Below are 20,178 nucleotides of genomic sequence, written 5' to 3'. Positions count from 1 at the left end.
TCTGGGAATCGTAGTTTTCTTAAGGCCCGGCGGAACAGCCGGGCTATCCGCCTGAACTACAATGCCCAAAATGCACCATGGTCGGACGCGCCTGGAGAGGGCGAAGGGAGCGAATTGGGAACGGCCGCCATGTTAGGGGTGCTGGAACGATTCCGCGGTGCCGGCTGAGTTTTTAGGGGACGCGGGAGTCGAGTGGTGGTGCAGAGGGGACAGTGAGAAGGAGGACAAGTCGGTCGGTGAGCCTGGGTTCCGAACCTGGGCACCGGGGGATGGAGGCGGCGTCTGGGGCCGAGTAGGACGTGTCCGGCTGGTGGCGGCATGAGAGGCCGAGTGGGCCTCGGCCTTACGGCCCTGCTGGAGTTGCGGAGGTCGCCTACGCCTCTTGCCCCACGTTGTGACAAAGGGATAGAGGGAGTCGGTTTACTTCTGGGCTCAGAGCAGCGAATTGAGCCGCTGACAGGATAGTAAGGGGCGGTTGTGTTTTTCCTGGGGGAGTGGGGTGCGCTGCGGGGATCCCGGGTGGCGACCCTCTAGCCTTTGGTCGCGGAAACTTCTACTTACGGAATTGGGCTGTCCCTCACAGATTTTTTTTTTTTAATTGTCTTGTCATTCTCCAAGCGTCCTTACTCCTTTCCCAAGGTGTCGGACCCTCATTGGTCTTTCCTGCAGAAGTGGTTTGCAAAAGGTTCCAAAGACATCGATGTTAAAAGGTAGCTAAGCTGGAAGGGAACGGCGCTTTGGCCCCGCAGTAAAGAAAACACAAAGTCCCAGTTTAAAATGACATCTTCATACTTGCCAGCGAAGGCAGAGAGACGTTAAAAGAGAATACTGATGATCGGCCTGTTGACGGCTGGAGATTGGTTCCTGAGTAAGAGGGTTCTTGAATAAACCTAGAGTGCATACTGAAATTACTGCCCAGACGGGATCTTCAGGACCATGGACGACCAACTTACTTTAAAAATACAATTAGTGTTTAATTTGTAGAACTCCATATATACCACTACTTTAGCAGCTAATTTGCTTTCAAACTAAGTAGCTGAAACTAAAGTCATTGGTCTTTTAAATTGTTTTGCCCAGTATCTCGAATGAACTGTATTTATTTTTTCTCCATTTATGTTGTTAAAACAATGCTGTGTGTTTGTTTCTTTTTCAGAGTCTGTCTACACAATGAAAAGATGAAAAATTTTCTTTCTTCCTGAGGGTGTCGGAAGGGCTAAAAAGGCTGATAAATGAGTGCTGTTTTTCTCCTTTCCTTTTGCATATTATCCTGAAAACATAACATCACTTTAGGTCAGTAGGGGTATGCACTTCACTTGTTAGGAGTTAAAATTATAGCTGATAAATGGACTATTGTATCAAGGAAGGACTAGGCAGAGTGGTTATAAATGAAAAAATCATGGTCAAAATATCTCTCAGATGTATGCAGATGATAATTACAAAGACAGTTTTATAAAGAATGATCTTATATATTGTCATGTTTGTAGGAACAAATCAGATGAATGGCTTTCATTTTTTTTAATCTTATTTTTTTTTTATTGCATTGGTTTATTTACATCAAGTGGCTTTCATTTTTAAACAGAGGTAGTATGTGCTGGTCTCAGTTATGCATGGAACTTAATGGCATTATTTGTTATTCAGAAATACCTTCTTTACAAGTAATGTTGGTAAGTATAGGAAAAGGAACAAAATGTGTGCTATTTTCTGTGTGATCTATGTTTCTTTGTAAAACTATAGACATGTTTTAACCTTAAGAGAGAAAATAGACTGAACAGATTTACATTTAGGCTCTCGTTCAAACTCATACAAATTATTTTTAGGGGTTGGTGATTCATAGGTGGTGTTGTGTCTCATATGAACTTATCTTGTTCATTTTGTAAGAGACTTCTTTATATAAGCAACAACCCCCTCAATTTGAACTACTATTAAAAAATAATTGTTGGGGGCTGGGGAACCCAGCAGATTTCTCAGAAACATTGTATGAGAGAAATGAGACCTGTATAATATAGTGATTTCTGTAATTTGTCATGTGTTTGGGTAGTTAGAAATTTTTTTCAGCCTTTTATCTAATGGGCATCAAGCCATAAAGAAATCTAGTTATTATCTCAAAAAACAACTCCATGACCCTTAACTTTTAGGAAAAAAATTTATGTACTCTTATGTGGATATTTTGTTTAAAAAATTAGTATTATAGGAGTTGATGATGCCAATTTCTGAAAGAATAACTGTAGTGTTCCAGAATAAAAACTGTGTTAGGGACTTCCCTGGTGATCCTGTAGTTAAGACTCCACCTTCCAATGCAACAGATGCGGGTTTACCAGGTGACTCAGTGGTAAAGAATCCACCTGCCAATACAGGAGATGTGGGTTTGAGCCCTGTGTCTGAAAGATCCCTGGAGAAGGAATTGGCAGCCCATTCCAGTATTCTTGCCTGGAAAATCCCATGAACAGAGGAGCCTAGAGGGCTCTAATCCATGAGGTCTTAAAGAGTCAGACACAAGTGAGCAGCAGCAGCAGGGAACTAAGATCCCACATGCTGTGGGGTGTGGCCAAAGTAAAGAAGAAGAGTGCAGTTAGGAATGCCTTACGCAGGTAAACCTACCTTCTTTTTATCTCAAAGGAGAGTTAGGATGTTGATTTGTATTATATTTATAGATAGCTCATTAAAAAGTATTGAGTTAGTTGTTAGGTCAAGAGTTTTCTCAATAGGGTCAAGTGTCTGGATCACCTGTGGAACTCTAGATACGTGAAGCTATTTCCCACCCATTCACCCAGCTGAATTATTTTTGTTCAGAGTTGTCACCAGCTGTTGTATATCTTTAAAACACTACAGGTGAGTTTACAGCGGTAGGGTAGAGCAGTCTTCCACATCCCAGATTTGTAGCTTTTTGTGGTGTGTGACATGAGTAATAAAGATTTTAGGTTTATTAATATATTCATAAATGAATTTTCAAGATGTGTAGATGACCTAAGGATTAATTTAAGCATGGTAGAGGTGGGGGGAATCAATTTTACCTTAAGAATACCATAATATCCTGACTTCTTGAATATTTCTTTGAGTGAAATCTGCTCTAAGAAACTGATCGCAGGGAGGGGGGACTGGGATGGGGAATACATGTAAATCCATGGCTAATTCATTTCAATGTATAACAAAAACTACTGTAATGATGTAAAGTAATTAGCCTCCAACTAATAAAAATTAAAAAAATTTAAAAAAGAAAAAAAAAATTAAAAAAAAAATGGTATTCCAAAAAAAAAGAAACTGATCGCAAAAGACACAGCAGTAAGCTCAGAGCTGTGACAAACTTATGGGAAAGTTATTCAGATAATTAAACTGAAGTATCTAGACGGAATCAACAAGATATTTGAATTTCTGAAAATAATTTTTCTTTAACTCCTTGCTCTCAATCCTAATTTTTAAAAACTATTGATGATCTGTAGTATTCTTGGTATTGGGGTACAATATATAAAGAGAATATCTTTTTCAGCTGCAAATTCTTTGACATTACTAAATTTGTGATCTTTACATTCAAAACGATGTAACATTCTTTTTATCCATATCTGCTAAAGAATAAAAACAGAGAACAAATATATGAAAATTTTAAAGCAACGCCAATAGTCAAGCACTCCATGAGTCCTTTTATAGGAGATCCTCATAGAGGTGGTATGTGAAGACTGACTTTAGTGTTTTAGATAGTATTAATGGCCTATCTGGGTTCCTGCTGCTTCAGTGTCAGATCTGTGTTGAATGGCTTGCTAATTTTTTATAGGAAATTTGTAACATTCTAGGTCTCAGGGATGATGGTGAAGATTAAACAAAGTTATGTAAAGCATTTAGTAGAGGACTTTGGAACATGTAAATTTGTTGTGGGTTTTTTTTTAGTTTTTAAAAAGTAGTCTCAAAGTACTTAGGACCCAAGGACAGGGATTACCTTAGATGAACTCTTCTCACAGTTTGTTGGTAAGTCAAACTTGTATGACCAAATTCTTAACAAAGTATAGTTCCAGTTTCTCCTTTGATAGAATTATGATTTAAGACAATTTTTTTCAGCCCGTACCACATAAGAAATGTAAAATTCCTGTTACTGTTGTCATGGTAGTGGCCTGGGGTAGCTGAAGTTGAAAAACTTACATAACAGTAAAATTTTGCTTGTGTACTTGTATAGTTAAAAAAACCCTCAATTGGTTATGAAAATTAGGCCCTATCTTCATTGAGAATCAATGTAGTTAGTTAATTCTCTAAAAGGTGATGTCTCAAATTATGAAAAATGTTAGACTTGTTTCATGCCTGCAGAGATCTAAAATAATGCTTTTATATTTCAGGCTATGAAATTTGAGACAGCAACTATCAGTTACATTGCCTTTCTTTATCTCTTCCAAAATAAAATCAATTTTCTTAACCATTCTCAGAAATGAAATGCCAACAATCCAAAGGTGATGTAAACCCCAGCAGTTACAGTAAGAATTATTTTAAGTTGGTCACAGAATTAAGACAAGAAAACTTAAGGGGGAAAATGAAAAACATTTTACCAAAATAATATTGGATAGGCTTATATTGAGTTAAATGTTTTCTACACCATTTATTTTTAAAGTGGACAGAGATGAACATGTTATACAGGGTTCAGCATTTGGAGTTTCTGAGGAAGATTTTTAACTTATTCTGGAAACTGATATTTCATATTTACACATTTTACTTTAACAGCTTTCAGAAAACTAAAACATATGTTTTCTAGTCTTGTTTAGTTGACCCACTGTTGTTTTTGTAACAGGTTGGTATAATTGTAGCTGCTGTGTTTAATTAACCAAAAAATGAGCTTTCCATGATTTTTATTTCTCAGTTTTTAGTAGATTTGGATAATTAAAGTGGCACTAGAACAACATTTCTTTGCAAGAATATGTATATAAATCTGAACTTAATCCAATATAAGTATGTTCATGAATATAGCCACTTAAGGAAACTGCAGAGATGTACAGTTTTCAGCAATTATGTAAGGTCCATATAATTCTTAATTTGATTATGGACTCTTTATAGTACTGTTTTTGAACTTGCTGTAAAGGTTAATCCTCAGTGAGTTCTGTCTTAAAACATTTTAGAAAATGTTCCATCAAAATCATCTATTTACTCCTAAGCCATGATTTGGTGAATTTGGCACATAGGTGCTTGTAAATGGAATAGCCTGGGGACTTGTTTGAGTTACCCCACCTTCATAAGGTAAAGTTCAGTAACCATAACCCTTGACATAATCTCAATGATCTTTTTTTTCTACCTCTGAGCCAAAATAAAACTCAGCTTTCCTCCTTCCTTACCCTGTACCATCAGACTTTTAGTCATTAGTATTAAGCAGAATCTTTCATAGTTTTTTGGCAGTTGTCCACATTGAACTGGAGAGCATTTATGCTGTTGACTCAATGTTAGCATATGTATAGAGCCATTTCCTAGTGAATGTTTCATAGCCTCTTATATTAAGACAAAAATTATAGAAAACCTTAATTTAAATATTAAACATGCTGAAATAAAGCATGTTGCCTAAGTGGTAATGTATAAAAGTATATTGCAAATAACAGTAACATAGTAGAGCACTTTATTGCAATTGCTTAACTGCAAAGCAGCATCTTACATAAGTGTGATGTAAACGGCCCCTATCAGTCCTGTGCTATTCCAATGGAATACTTTTCTAGTAATGGGATGCAAAAATTGACAATGTATTGAAAATTAAGTGCTGTTTTTGATGATGAACTTTATTTATTTTATATTTGACAGTCTCAATGGAAGAATTCCATTTCAATTCTTGTTTACTGTTTGTATCTTTAATGTTAGGCATTATGCCTTTTGAATTTCAGTCCCATGGCTGGTCTGTTTTCAGTATTCATGTTTGTGTCTTTCTAAAATTGTTTGCTTGTTTCTTGATAGTTCTGAGATGAACAGTTTTTGTTGCATCTCATCTGGCAATGTATTTGCCAAAGATGTGTCCTGGACTTTCTGGTTTTCCAGATAAACTCTGCTTACTCATCTTCCTCATTCTTGGAACCTATTTTGAATTTGTTGCTGTTTTGGGTTCTTGTATGGAAATTCTAAGATTTATGGAGTACTGAGAGGAAGCCAGATTTCAGGAGTTTGAAGGTTGAGTGAAGGGAATGGGGAGAGAAGTAGATGTAGACAGCTTTTTAAGAAGTTTGGCTCCAAAAGAGGTAAGAAATAACTGTTTACAGAGGGCATGTGGGATTAAAAGAGGGTTTGTATTTAAATCGTCCTACTTAGAGGTCAAAATCACTTTCTATACTTCATGGCAGTCTGATCGTTTCCTAAAGGAATCAAGACTTAAAATTCTACCTTGCACTGAAATAGGGCCAAGAGAAAAGGGGGAAGAGCTGTGAAGCACTTTTGTGATTTTCTTTTTCCCCCTGCATGTTACTTGATGCTTTTCATTTGATTTAAGTATTTTTCCTTCCCAGTTTTCTGTTGTTTCATTTAACCAAACTTGTACTCCAGGACTGGAGAAGGGCATGGCAACCCACTCCAGTATTCTTACCTGGAGAATCCTCACAGACAGGAGCCTAGTGGGCTACAGTCCATAGGGTTGTCGAGTCGGACAGAACTGAAGTGACTGAGCACGCACTCATGTACTCCAGGAATAGCGGTTTATATGACAGTTCCAAAATAAGCATAGCAATGACCGTGAGCCTCAGATTCTTTTGAAAAATGACCTGTTCTTATAGGTGATATCTGCCCTTTATATTCACATGCATGCTCTGTCGTGTCTAACTCTTTGCTACTCCATGGACTGTAGCCCACTAGGCTTCTCTGTCCATGAGATTTTCCAGGCAGTGCTGGAGTGGGTTGCCATTTCCTTCTCCGGGGGATCTCCCCAACTCAGGGACTAAATCCATGTCTCTGGCATTGCAGGGGGGCTCTTTACCATTGAGCCACCTGGGAAGCCTGCCCTTTGTACCTGTATCATTAATTCTTTCTAGCCCTACTGCCTGGGATCCTCACAGCCTCTTGTATAAAAGGTGGTTGGCGCTCACTTGAACCAGGAGGTTAGGCTTGAACAGGACGTGTCTGTGACTTGCCCAGCTGTGACTTTATCATTATACGTTACCTAGAGGGGAGAAGTCTGAGATAGTCAAATTCTTTAGTGTCATTAAGCAAGGAGGGTATGATCGTGAAAATCAAGGAAAATATATATGGAGGGAAAAGCAAATATAGGGCAACCAGGCCCTACACAGAAGGTGGTAAATCCAATTCTGACTAATAGGAACTAAATTTTCAATAACCTGAACTCTCATTCTGTTACCCAGTAATGTAAATGAGCTACTATTTCCCTCTGGGAGTTTAACTGGCAGAATAAATGGAAAGATGTCAATGAAAGAGGGAAACAACCTGGAGAAGGAAATGGCAACCCACTCCAGTATTCTTGCCTGGAAAAATCCATGGACAGAGGAGTCTGGCGGGCTGAAGTCCATGGGATTACATGACTGAGCATGTGTGCACAAGGGTGGAGGGAGATGGGTTGGTAGCAATAAACTGGTAGAACTAAAAAAAAAAAAAGAAAGGGAAACAAGTAAACCAGATAAGATTTTGCATAATCAAAAAATATAGAAAGTTGGTTACTTCTAGATTTTGGCACAGGAACACAGTATGTCCAAATGTTATCTCAGTGCTTTTCATGAGATGCACCAGAAGAAATGACCTGAGGTGTTTCCATGGAAAGACAAACTTGTGGCTACCCATGAATTGAGTTACTAGCCTCTGTACACCCAGCAGGATGCCCCATTTTAGGCTAAAACTTGACTGTTCAAGCTGATAACCTATCTTTAGCAAATTTTTAGACTCGCACAATCTCCCACCTCTTCAACCATCTGGAGAGAGGGAAAGATAAAGCAGTGTTAACAGAAAGAGAATAATTGTTGGCTGTGGGCCCAGAGTTAGATTCAGAAAAGTTACTTGACACCCCTCTTTACTGCTGAGTTAATTTTTTACGGTGATTAGTTATTACTTTTTAATACTTGCTCAGTCTGCAGAGTTCACTTAAAGTGCGTTTGACAGTTCAGATAACTGGAAAGCAGTTCCTCTGATAACACTAGCAGGACATGCTGTTAAAATATTTTTCTGCTGGCTGAGGTCTGTCACACTGCATTTGTTTATATTATTTTACATTATAAGCACTCAAAAGGCAGTGTAGTGTGGTGGCTTGGAGCGTAGTCTCAGAGCCAGTCATCCTGGGTTGAAGTCACACTTCTGTCCATTGGGTTGACTGAACAAGTTGTTTAACCCTATGCCTCAGATTCATCTGTGCAGTGGGAATACTACTTTTCTCATTGGGCTGCTATGAGAATTGAATGCATGTGGAGATCCCTATCAGCTATAATGCAAAAACATGTTTTTTTGCAAATCTACTCACTATTTAAGTATTCACTGAAAGTACATAATATCCTTCAAAAATTAAACCATTTTTAAGCATGAGTATGGTTCTTTGCTTTAGATGTTATAAGTTAATGTCCCATCAGTTTTAACTTTACCAAATACCTAGTTTAGTAAATGAAGCTTTATGTAAATATGTATAACATAAATGTGATATTTATACCATAATTTACAATTAACTTGGGAACTCTGCCACTGACAGTTTAAAGATCGAGTAAGGAAAGTATTGTCTAAAATCAAACCATTTTCAGGGTTTGGTGTGCAAATACCTGAAGTGAGTTCAAGCTTTATGGCCCACTTTTAAGAACATTAGGTCTGTAAGAAGTTCCAAATGCATCACTTGTAAGAATTGCCTTCAAGTCGGGAGTGACTTTTGGTTTCCCAAACTAAGAGACTAGTGAGTAAGATATCTCAGCTTAGGAAAATTAGCTGTTAAATCTGTTGCCTTATCTTCAAAAATAGGCTAACCTGAAAACCAAATTGTCTTCTGTTGTATTAATTCTGTAGTGTAGTCTAGAGGCTTTAGCAACAGACTTTCCTGTTATACATGTCAAAAAATGCAGGTTCTAGTGTCCCTACGCTGCTTACAGCAAGATCTGGGGATCTTTGTTTACTTTTGTTTTTTTTGGCCACACCGCATGACATGTGGGTTATTAGTCCGCTGTGGGTGCTCAGGAACTTCAGTCATGTCTGACTGCGACCCCATGGCCTGTAAGCCCACCAGGCTTCTCTGTCCATGGAATTCTCCAGGCAAGAATGCTGGAGTGAGTTGCCATATCCTCCTCCTAGGGATCTTCCCACCCACCGATTGAACCTGTGTCTCCTGCACTGCAGGTGGATTCTTTACCACTGAGCCACCAGGGAAGCCCTTTTAGTCCCCTGACCAGGGATCAATCCCACATCCCTGCGGTGGAAGCACAGAATCATAACCACTAGACCACCAGGGAAGTCCCTAGGATCTGTATTTTTAATGAACTCACCTCTTCACCTACTTCTCCTTGAAAGTACCAAGGTAAAACAGCTTTCTAAAATGAGGCCTCAATACACATTCTCCCCCTTCCTCATTTTTGTGTTCCAACTCTCCTTTCTATTGTGCTCAATACTTCTTGCTGCAGTTCCAAGACACAGAGCAAAAACTTTCAAAATCTTTTCTTTGTAGTTGTATTCAATAAAGAATATAATCCAGCCACATCAGTCCTGGGTGTCCTTGGAAGGACTGATGCTGAAGCTGAAAAACTCCAATACTTTGGCCACCTCATGCAAAGAGTTGACTCATTGGAAAAGACCCTGATGTTAGGAGGGATTGGGGGCAGGAGGAGAAGGAGACGACAGAGGATGAGATGGCTGGATGGCATCGCCAACTTCATGGACATGAGTTTGAGTAAACTCCGGGAGTTGGTGATGGACAGGCAGGCCTGGCGTGCTGCGATTTATGGGATCGAAGAGTTGGACACGAATGAACGACTGAACTGAACGGCATGTATTGCTTAAATCAGGTCTATAATAAAGTTTATTTTAGGGAAATACATGAATTATATGATCCATGCTGGTAACTAAAGCATTTGATTAAAAGATTTTGAATGAAAAGAAGCAGTCAGTTCACTAGCTCAGTCATGTCTGACTGCAACCCCATAGGCTGCAGCACACCAGGCTTCCCTGTCGATCACCAATTCCAGAGTTTGCTCAAACTCATGTCCCTTGAGTCAGTGATGCCATCCAATCAGCTCATCCTCTGTTGTCCCCTTCTCTTCCTCCCTTCAGTCTTTCCCAGCATCAGGATATTTTCTAATGAGTCAGTTCTTTGCATCAGGTGGCCAAAGTATTGGAGTTTCAGCTTCAGTATCAGTCCTTCCAATGAATATTCAGGACTGATTTCCTTGAGGATTGACTGGTTTGGCCTCCTTGCAGTCCAAGGGACTCTCAAGAGTCTTCTCCAACACCACAGTTCAAAAGCATCAATTCTTCAGTGCTCAGCTTTCATTATACTCCAACTCTCACATCCATACATCACTACTGGAAAAACCATAGCTTTGACTAGACAGACCTTTGTCAGTAAAGTGATGTCTCTGCTTTTTAATATGCTGTCTAGGTTGGTCATAGCTTTTCTTCCAAGGAGCAAGCGTCTTTTAATTTCATGGCTGCAGTCACCATCTGCAGTGATTTTGGAGCCCAAGAAAATAAAGTCTCACTGGTTGCATTATTTCCCTGTCTGTTTGCCATGAAGTGATGGGACCAGATGCCATGATCTTCATTTTTTGAATGTTGAGTTTTAAGGCAACTTTTTCACTCTCCTCTTTCACTTTCATCGAGAGGTTCTTTACTTTCTCTTTGCTTTCTAACATAAGGGTGGTGCCATCTGCATGTCTGAGGTTATTGGAATTTCTCCCAGCAGTCTTGATTCCAGCTTGTGCTTCATCCAGCCTGGCATTTCACATGAGGTACTCTCCATATAAGTTAAATAACCAGGGTGACAAAATACAGCCTTGACCTACTGCTTTCCCAATTTGGATCCAGTCCATTGTTCCACATCCAGTTCTAACTGTTGCTTCTTGACTTGCATACAGATTTCTCAGGAGATCTGTGCCTGAAGAATTATGGATGGAGTTTCATGACATTGTACAGGAGGCGACAGTCAAAACCATCCCCAAGAAAAAGGCAAAATGGTTGTCTGATGAGGCCTTACAAATAGCTGTGAAAAGAAGAGAGGCTAAAGGCAAAGGAGAAAAGGAAAGATATATGCATCTGAATGCAGAGTTCCAAAGAATAGCAAGGAGAGATAAGAAAGCCTTCCTCAGTGATCAGTGCAAAGAAATAGAAGAAGACCATAGAATGGGAAAGATTAGAGATATTTTTCAAGGAAATTAGAGATGCTAAGTGAACATTTCATGTAAAGGTGGGAACAATAAAGGACAGAAATAGTATGGACCTAACAGAAGCAGAAGATGTTAAGAGGTGGCAAGAGTACACAGAAGAACTACAAAAAAGATCTTCACGACCCAGATAACCAAGATGGTGTGATCACTCACCTAGAGCCAGACATCCTGGAATGTGAAGTCAAGTGGACCTTGGGAAGCATCACTACAAACAAAGCTAGTGGGGGTAATAGAATTCCAGTTGAGCTATTTCAAATCCTAAAAGATGATGCTGTGAAAGTGCTGCACTCAATATGCCAGCAAATTTGGAAAACTCAGCAGTGGCCACAGGACTGGAAAGGTCAGTTTTCATTCCAATCCCAAAGAAAGGCAATGCCAAAGAATGTTCAAACTACTGCACAATTGCACTCATGTCACACACTAGCAAAGTAATGCTCAAAATTCTGCAAGCCAGGCTTCAACAATACTTAAACCGTGAACTTCCAGATGTTCAAGCTGGATTTAGAAAAGGCAGAGGAACCAGAGATCAAATAGCCAACATCCGTTGGATCATAGAAAAAGCAAGAAGAGTTCCACAAAAACATCTGCTTCATTGACTGTGCCAAAGCTCTTGACTGTGTGAGTCACAACAAACAGTGGAAAATTCTTAAAGAAGCCTTATCCTAGGCTATTATAGACATCTAGAATATCAATATTTGGAAATGGGTGTATTATTTCAGCCAATTTAAATCCATTTATTTTGTTCTATATGTATATATTGATTAGTTACCAAGTAAAAAAGGCTGTGGGTGTACAAAAATAACTGAAACTTCGAGACCATTGAAGTGAAAGTGTTAGTCACTCTATTGGTTCCAAATCTTTGGGATCCCATAGACTGTAGTCTTCTAGACTCCTCTGTCCATGAAATTCTCCAGGCAAGAATACTGGAATGGGTTGCCATTCCCTTCTCCAGAGGATCTTCACAATCTAGGGACTCCCTAGAACTCAGGTCTCCTGCACTGCTGGCATATTCTTTACCATCTAAGCCACCGGACTCGACCTTTTTGCCGTCGTGTACCCCTTGGTCATGGCAGCCTGTTGTGCTGCAAGCTCATGGGGTCTCAACAACTCTGACGTGACTGAGAGACTGAACTGAACCCCTTAGTCAATCTAATGAAATCTGTATCACTTTTCCAAAAAGTTTTTTAAAAGCATAAAGTACAGAGTATAGCATAATAAAGGGATACAATAATGCTGAAGTGAACACACATTTTTTTAATTCTGGACATAGCTATATATATATATATAAACAAACTCATTAACAAGCTCTACAGACTTCCCTGCTGATCCATTGGCTGAAAATTTAAGCTCCCAATGCTGGGGGCTCAACCCATGGTCTGGAAGCTAGATCCCACATGCCACAACTAAGGTCCCGCCTGCCTCAACTAAGACCTGGCACAGCCAAATAGTTTTTTTTAAAGCTCAAGCAAGTTGTCTGTAACAATTGTAATAGGAAATAATCAGACTTCAGCTATGACAGTCATATTTACTCCTAATACTACTGTAATCTGTTACCTACATTCAAGTTTTATTAGAAGTTATTGAAAATAGAAATGTAATTTTTCCCCATCCAAGTTCATGGAACCCTGAATTCTGTTAACCTGTGATTAAGAACCCTGGCTAAACTTTTTAGATGGGAACTTACTCTTTTTCACTGTTGTTTCCAAAACCTGATCAAGATCTCTATAGAGACCCAAGCACTGAAAAACTTATGACACCTTACTTCATATAATTCTAGACACTGATCAAACATTTCAGTATTAACGTACTTCCAACTACGAAAATTAAAAGTGCCCCCTTTCCCTTATGTATTCAATAAGTGAATCAAGAGGGATTTTTTTCCCTTCCCAACAGCAAGCTAGTACTGCCATAAGTATATGTTTTAGCTACTGTTTTTCCCGTCCCTGGTGGTGCAGACAGTAAAGAATCCACCTGCAATGCTGGAGACCTGGGTTCAATCCCTGGGTCAGGAAGAATCCTCGGAGAAGGGAATGGCAACCAGTAATCTTGCCTAGAGAATTCCATGCACAAAAGAGCCTGGTGGGCTACAGTCCATGGAGTCGCAAAGAGTTGGACACAACTGAACAACTAACACCATTTTTATTCAATAGTACTTAGGGTAGAAATCACCTCATCTTATAATTAAGAGATAAATCTGTCCAGGGTTACCCGTTAACAAGTAGAAATAGAAAGTAAAACCCAGGTTTGTTTGATGTTTGAAATATACATGAGAACTGCTATTAATATCTTGCTTTTAGGTGAAACAGAAAATAAGTTTTGCAGACCTCATTATCTCCCATTTGGCCAAGACTACAAATGTATTGTTTACCTACATTTCCCAAAGAGGTATAACAACCATGTGACACCAAGCCCTTTTGATGACAAAACAGAAGTTCCATAACTCTTTAAATCACATTTTTTAAAAACTCATTTGAAAACATTTTTTAAACTTTATAGGTAATCTACGGTTTGTGCTGTAGTAAACGACTTTGTTTTCACAATGTACTTGATATCATTTCATCTTTTCTCCCCTCCAAGAAAAACATTTCAAGGTTGCTGGGATTTGTGTTCATAATTTACAACTAAAAGGATTTTTTTTATGCCCATTCTCCTACCCATACCCATTAATATCAGTGGGTATATTTTCATACAGCTTGTTTAGAAGGCAGTAAAGCAACTTGGAGAAAAAAATTTATTTACACTAAGAAAATGTTTATAAAAATGAAGTGATATTCAAGCCCTTTTGATCCATGTGGGGAGCACTAGATCAATATCTAATACATGATACAAATATTTCAATTTTGATTCAACACTCATGTTGGTCAGTCCATAACTTGGAGGAGTTAAATAGAACTTTGTTTTACATAGGAAGAAATTGGGTACCTGGGAAATAAAATTTGGCTTGGCTTGTACTGATGTGAGACCATTATAGGTTTTACCCATGCTATTTAGTGTGAGCATTCATTCACTTCACTGTAGACATGTGATTTGATGACAGTGTCCTGTCCAAGACCCTCCTGGAGACAGTCCATACATAACATGAGCTTTGTGGACTTTATTGCCATTGTAAACTATAAGGATTTCTGAATCACACCTGGTCCCAAGGATTTATAAGAAGGAATTGTTGACCTGTAGTTATTTTCTTTCCAGAACAGTCACCAAAATGATTTGTTACTTAGAAGCATAAATACGTGGTCTTCCTCAGTGGCTCAGATGGTAAAGATTCCCCCTGCAACACAGGAGACCTGAGTTCAATCCCTGGGTTGGGAAGAACCCCTGGAGAAGGGAGCGCCAGCCCACTACAGTATTCTTGCCTGGAGAGTTCCATGGACAGAGGAGCCCGGTGGGCTACAGTCCATGGAGTTGCAAAGAGTTGGACACGGTTGAGCAACTAACACACACAGCATAAATATAGTGACAATATTCTACCTTCTAACTCCATTTTTTGGTACAAAGTTGCAACTTGATTGGGCCATAAACCAGTAAACTGTCTTTGGCAGCCAGATGTTACTGTTACCTGTCGGTAATATGCTCTTTTCTTCTGCCTGGCACATACACAGGCATGCAACAGTTATTTAATAGATAAGGTGTTAAATTATAACACTGATGGATTGCTTAATCCTTTACATAATAATTGACAAATCACCTTTTGTAACCTGATTCTAGCTCATGAATAGGTTTTAGCTCCTATAGTAGACTGTTACAGTGAAGGAAATAGAACATTGTTTACGAAACCCTAGATGACCTGGACAGGAGACTGAATTGGAATCCTTAATTCCCAGAGCAAAGAGGGCCTTGACATTTAAGAATAAAAATATTAATAGCTGAGCTTTATATCATGTGTTTAATGTCATGATCATAAAGCCATTACTGTAACACTTAAGTTTATCTTCTAGAGGAAGCCTGTAAAATATCCAGAATGACTTAGTTTTTATTGATGTTATTGTTTTCCTTCAGGACCTGATTTTTAATAGAGTCCAGGATGATGCAGTTTTGTCAAAGGATGTTGCATCTTCAGTTTCATTAAAAAAAAAAAAAAAAAAAACTCTGCAATTAGGTAAAACATTTTTAGATAGACTACCTCCATCTGGTCTCTTCCTGTCACCCGGGTTTTTCACAAACCACAGCTCCGTGAAAAGACATTAAAGTGTCTCCTGTTACACACTATACACTACTGCTCATTATAGAACATTAAAATAGAGTGAGTTTCCATTATCAGTCTGTATGAAAATCTTTCCCTACTTTCTGTCTTCTTTTATTTCCCATTTATGTCTTTGTATTGCTAACTATATTGAGGATACATGACCATTGGGTTTTAAAGTTCTTTTGAGAGCGGGAACTATACCATATTTATTTTCACATTTCCTTTGTACTTAAAACAAGACTTCTGTTTTTTCAGCAGATATTCATTGAGTAACCACTAGGTGTCAGATATACTAGGTAGATTCTGGAGACACCAGGGTAACTAAACAGACATTTCATTTGGAGTTCTAACAGTGTAGAAGAGGTGGAAAAAGAAATCTGTAAGTCAAAAAAGCTGCGATATAATATAGGGGAATAGATGACTTCCTGGTTTAAGAATTCTTTAAAAAAAAATCATTCTGAAAAGTATCTCAACAAGTCTTGACTCTAAATTTCCACGAGTGGAAAGTTATTTTAAGACCAGCATTGCACTGTGGTCGCCTCTGGGCAGAAAGACTAAAGGATGTTGATGGGTATGAAATCACTTTTCCATTCCTCTTTTTAAACTTTAAAAAAAATTTTTACATGGTACGATTCACTCCTTTTGATGTAAAATTCTTAAAAAAATCTACAGGTTTTGGCAAATGCGTAGTCATGTAATCAAACAAGACACAGAACAGTTCCGTCACCCCAAATTCTCTCGTGCTGCCCTTTTTTATTTGTTAATGTTGTTCAGTCGCTCAGTCATGCCCGACTCTTTTGCTACCGCAGTAAACTGCAGCGCACCAGGCTTTCCTGTACTCCACCATCTCCAGGACTTTGCTCAAACTCGTGTCCATTGAGTCAGTGATCCCATCCAACCATCTTGTCCTCTGTTGTCCGCTTCTCCTGCCTTCAATCTTTCCCAGCATCAGAGTCTTTTCTAATGAGTCAGCTTCTCACATCAGGTGGCTAAAGTACTGGAGCTTCAGCTTCAGCATTAATCCTTCTAATGAATATTCAGGATTGATTTCCTTTAGGATTGACTGGTTTCATCTCTCTGCTGTCCAAGGGACTCTCAAGAGTCTTCTCCAACACCACAGTTCAAAAGCATCAATTCTTCAGTGTTCAGCTTTCTTTATAGTCCAACTCTCACATTCATACATGACTACTGGAAAAACCATAGCTTTGACTAGATGGGCCTTTGTCAGCAAAGTAATGTCTCTGCTTTTTGATACACTGCCCTTTTTATAGTTTGTGATAAAAAGTAATTTTATCTCTCTCAAAAATTAATGGTTGAATGTTCTACATATACCTATTTTCTATTCCAAAATAGTATGTCTTTTGAGACAGTACCTTTTTTCCTAAGCCTCTTTAGAAATATAGATATCCAAGGAGGGGCTAAATCATGACACCACCTTACTGTGATGGAGCTGTTGAAAGGATTTAGAACTAAGAAAAGGTAAAGGGTGTATGGTGTATGTAGAGTGTGTGTCATAGGCTAGAAAGGGGTCAGCGGGTAGAATTGGAGATTAGGGCCTGACAATAAAACTCTACATGAAAGGGTCGATATGGGTACTGTGTTCATGTTAGTATAAGGGCACTGGGTTATCAAAAATAGGGGACACCAAGTAAAGAGAGGAGCCCTGAAGAGGAGCCCTTCGTGAAGATTGAGTCTCTACCTGGAGCTACAGAAGTAGGAGTCTAGAACTGATTCTGCCACTAACCTGCTCTCAAAAAATCACACCCCCTTTCTGCTTTCTGGGCCTCAGTTTCATCATTTATAAAAAATAAATATATTCTAAAGTCCATTTCAGTTTTCTTCAACTAGAAACAAACCCTCATGTTTGTGTGTGTGTTCCGATTGTCTGCCCTCCGATTACAACTGAAGAGCACATCTGTAGATAGCAATAACCAAACTGGCAAGCCTTATAGCCCCTGAAATTTCATGCAATCCGGTGTCACAGGCTACAGAGCAAAATTAAGGTTCTTCTGGACTGGGCTTCCGTGACACAGCTCTGAGCCTGTCTTCTGATTGATAGAATGACGGCATATACTCCAAGGTTCCCTGTAGTTCTCACATTTTATGACCATGAAATCTTAAAACTTACCAGTGTTACTTCTTTTCTCACTGCCTCTGGATTTGCACCTGTTCTGACATTGATTTTTGTAATTTTAGTGAGCCACTATTCACTCAGTACCTTCTATGTTCCGTGACTTTTAATGTAGGGTATTTTCCTACTCTGCTTAAAGATTTTTATAGTGCTGCTGACCTTTATATGTTTACAGGTATGGGAAAATCACACCATGCCTCCCTCTCTCATCCTGGATAACATATTTCAAGATATGCAAAATCTCATTTCAATGAATATTAGAAGTAGTGCTAGACAGGGGAAAAGAGAGGGGAAGAGGTATATGGCTTTAACTTGATATGTGAAGGGAAAGGAACTAACAGTTGAGGGCCAACAACAGTTTGTGTACGTCAAAGTGGTACTTTGTCACCCTACTTATTTAACTTATATGTAGAGTACATCATGGGAAATGCCAGGCTGGATGAAGCACAACCTGGAATCAAGATTGCTGAGAGAAATATCAATAACCACAGATACACAAATGACACCACCCTATGGCAGAAAGCAAAGAACTAAAGAGCCTCTTGATGAAAGTGAAAGAGGAGAGTGAAAAAGCTGGCTTAAAACTCAACATTCAAAAAACTAAGATCATGAAATCCAGTCCCATCACTTCATGGTAAATAGATGGGGAAACAATGGAAACAGTGACAAACTTTGTTTTCTTGGGCTCCAAAATCACCACAGATGGTGACTGCAGACATGAAATTAAAAGACACTTGCTCCTTGAAAGAAAAGCTATCAACCTAGACAACATATTAAAAAGCACAAACATTACTTTGCCGACAAAGGTCTGTCTAGACAAAGCTATGGTTTTTCCAGCAATCATGTATGGATATGAGAGTTGGACCATAAAGAAAGCTGAACACCAAAGATTTGATGCTTTTGAACTGTGGTGTTGGAGAAGATTCTTGAGAGTCCCTTGGACTACAAGGAGATCAAACCAGTCAATCCTCAAGGAAATCAGTCCTGAATATTCATTGGAAGGACATGGTGAAGCAGAAGCTCCAATATTTTGGCCACCTGATGTGAAAAAACTGACTCATTAGAAAAGACCCTGATGCTGGGAAAAATTGAAGGCAGGAGGAGAAGGAGACAACAGAGAATGAGATGGTTGGATTACATCACCAACTCAATGGACATGAGTTTGAGCAAGCTCCGGGAGTTGGTGATGGACAGGGTGGACCAGCATGCTGTAGTCCATGGGGTCACAAAAAGTCGGACACAACTGAGCGACTGAACTGATGTATTAGGCATTTTATACACGTCTATCTTTAGATCAGTGTTTCCCAGGTGGCACAGTAATAAAAAAAATTCACCTGCCAATGCAAGAGACATGGGTTTGAGTCCTGGGTCAAGAAGATCCCCTGGGGGAGGAAATGGTAATGCACGCTAGTATTCTTCCCTGGAGAATTCCATGGACAGAGGAGCCTGGAGGCCTCAGTCCATGGGATTGCAAACAGTCGGACATGACAGAGCGTGTGTGCCACACACACACCCATTCAGAAACCCACTTAAAACACTTAGACGAGTGTTTTTATCTGAGTAGAGAAAGACGATGAAAAAATTTTCCTTGTCTCATAGTGGAGAAGAATGATGTGTAAAAATTCCACGTTTGGAATGATAACTATCCTCATAAAGTTGTGAGGATCAAATTGGTTAAAGGAAAATGGGATACCTTGTAAACTATAAAGTTTTCTAAACACATCTAGCCCCTACGTTTATATAAAATCCTCAGAGCCTATCACACTCTAACTAGAGAAACTATTTGGATGCTTACCTATTCTCCAATAGTGTCATCCCTTTTACCTATGAGAGCAGGACTGCACACAGGCTTGTCAAAGAAGAAACTTTAATTGTTTACTAGTGAAACTGGAAACCTGGGGCCAAACTATGGTGGAGGTAATGAAGATAATGTAAATAGCAGGGAGGGAACACAGCTCCACCCATCAACAGAAAATTGGCTTAAAGATTTACTGAGCATGGCTCCGCTCATCAGAACAAGACCCAGTATCCCCCTCAATCTATACTATCAGGAAGCTTTCATAAGCCTCTTATCCTTCTCCATCAGAAGGCAGACAGACTGAAAACCACCATCACAGAAAACTAACCAATCTAATCACATGGAACACAGCCTTGTCTAACAATGAAACTATGAGCCATGCCATGTAGGGCCACCTAAGACGGACGGGTCATGGTGGAGAGTTCTGACAAAATGTTGTCCACTGGAGAAGAGAATGACAAACCACTTCAGTATTCTTGCCTTGAGAACCCCATGAACAGTATGAAAAGGCAAAAAGATAGGACACTGAAAGATGAACTTCCCAGGTTGGTAGGTGCCCAATATGCTACTGGAGATCAGTGCAGAAATAACTCCAGAAAGAATGAAGGGATGGAGCCAAAGTAAAAACAATAGCCAGTTGTGGATGTGACTGGTGATAGAAGCAAGGTCCGATGTTGTAAACAGCAATATCGAATAGGAACCTGAAATGTTAGGTCCATGAATCAAGGCAAATTGGAAGTGGTCAAACAGGAGATGGCAAGAGGGAACATCAACA

At 39.2% G+C, this 20,178-nt stretch overlaps 1 long non-coding RNA gene across 2 annotated transcripts; it reads left to right on the top strand.

Moving 5' to 3' along the window:
- The first annotated feature begins 79 nt into the window (after positions 1–79).
- LOC139031793 (uncharacterized) lies at positions 80–12,529 on the top strand. Of its 2 annotated transcripts, XR_011484298.1 has the most exons (4): positions 80–236; positions 640–710; positions 1,154–1,290; positions 10,983–12,529. It is a non-coding gene; the product is annotated as an uncharacterized lncRNA (long non-coding RNA). The 2 variants fall into 2 exon arrangements; XR_011484297.1 differs by lacking the exon at positions 640–710 and having other exon boundaries at positions 82–236.
- Positions 12,530–20,178: the final 7,649 nt, after the last annotated feature.

This window comes from Odocoileus virginianus, chromosome 28 (assembly GCF_023699985.2).
Source record: "Odocoileus virginianus isolate 20LAN1187 ecotype Illinois chromosome 28, Ovbor_1.2, whole genome shotgun sequence".
NCBI lineage: Eukaryota > Metazoa > Chordata > Mammalia > Artiodactyla > Cervidae > Odocoileus > Odocoileus virginianus.
The sequence above is the reverse complement of the archived record's forward strand: the minus strand, read 5'-3'. Positions and strand labels throughout refer to the sequence as shown.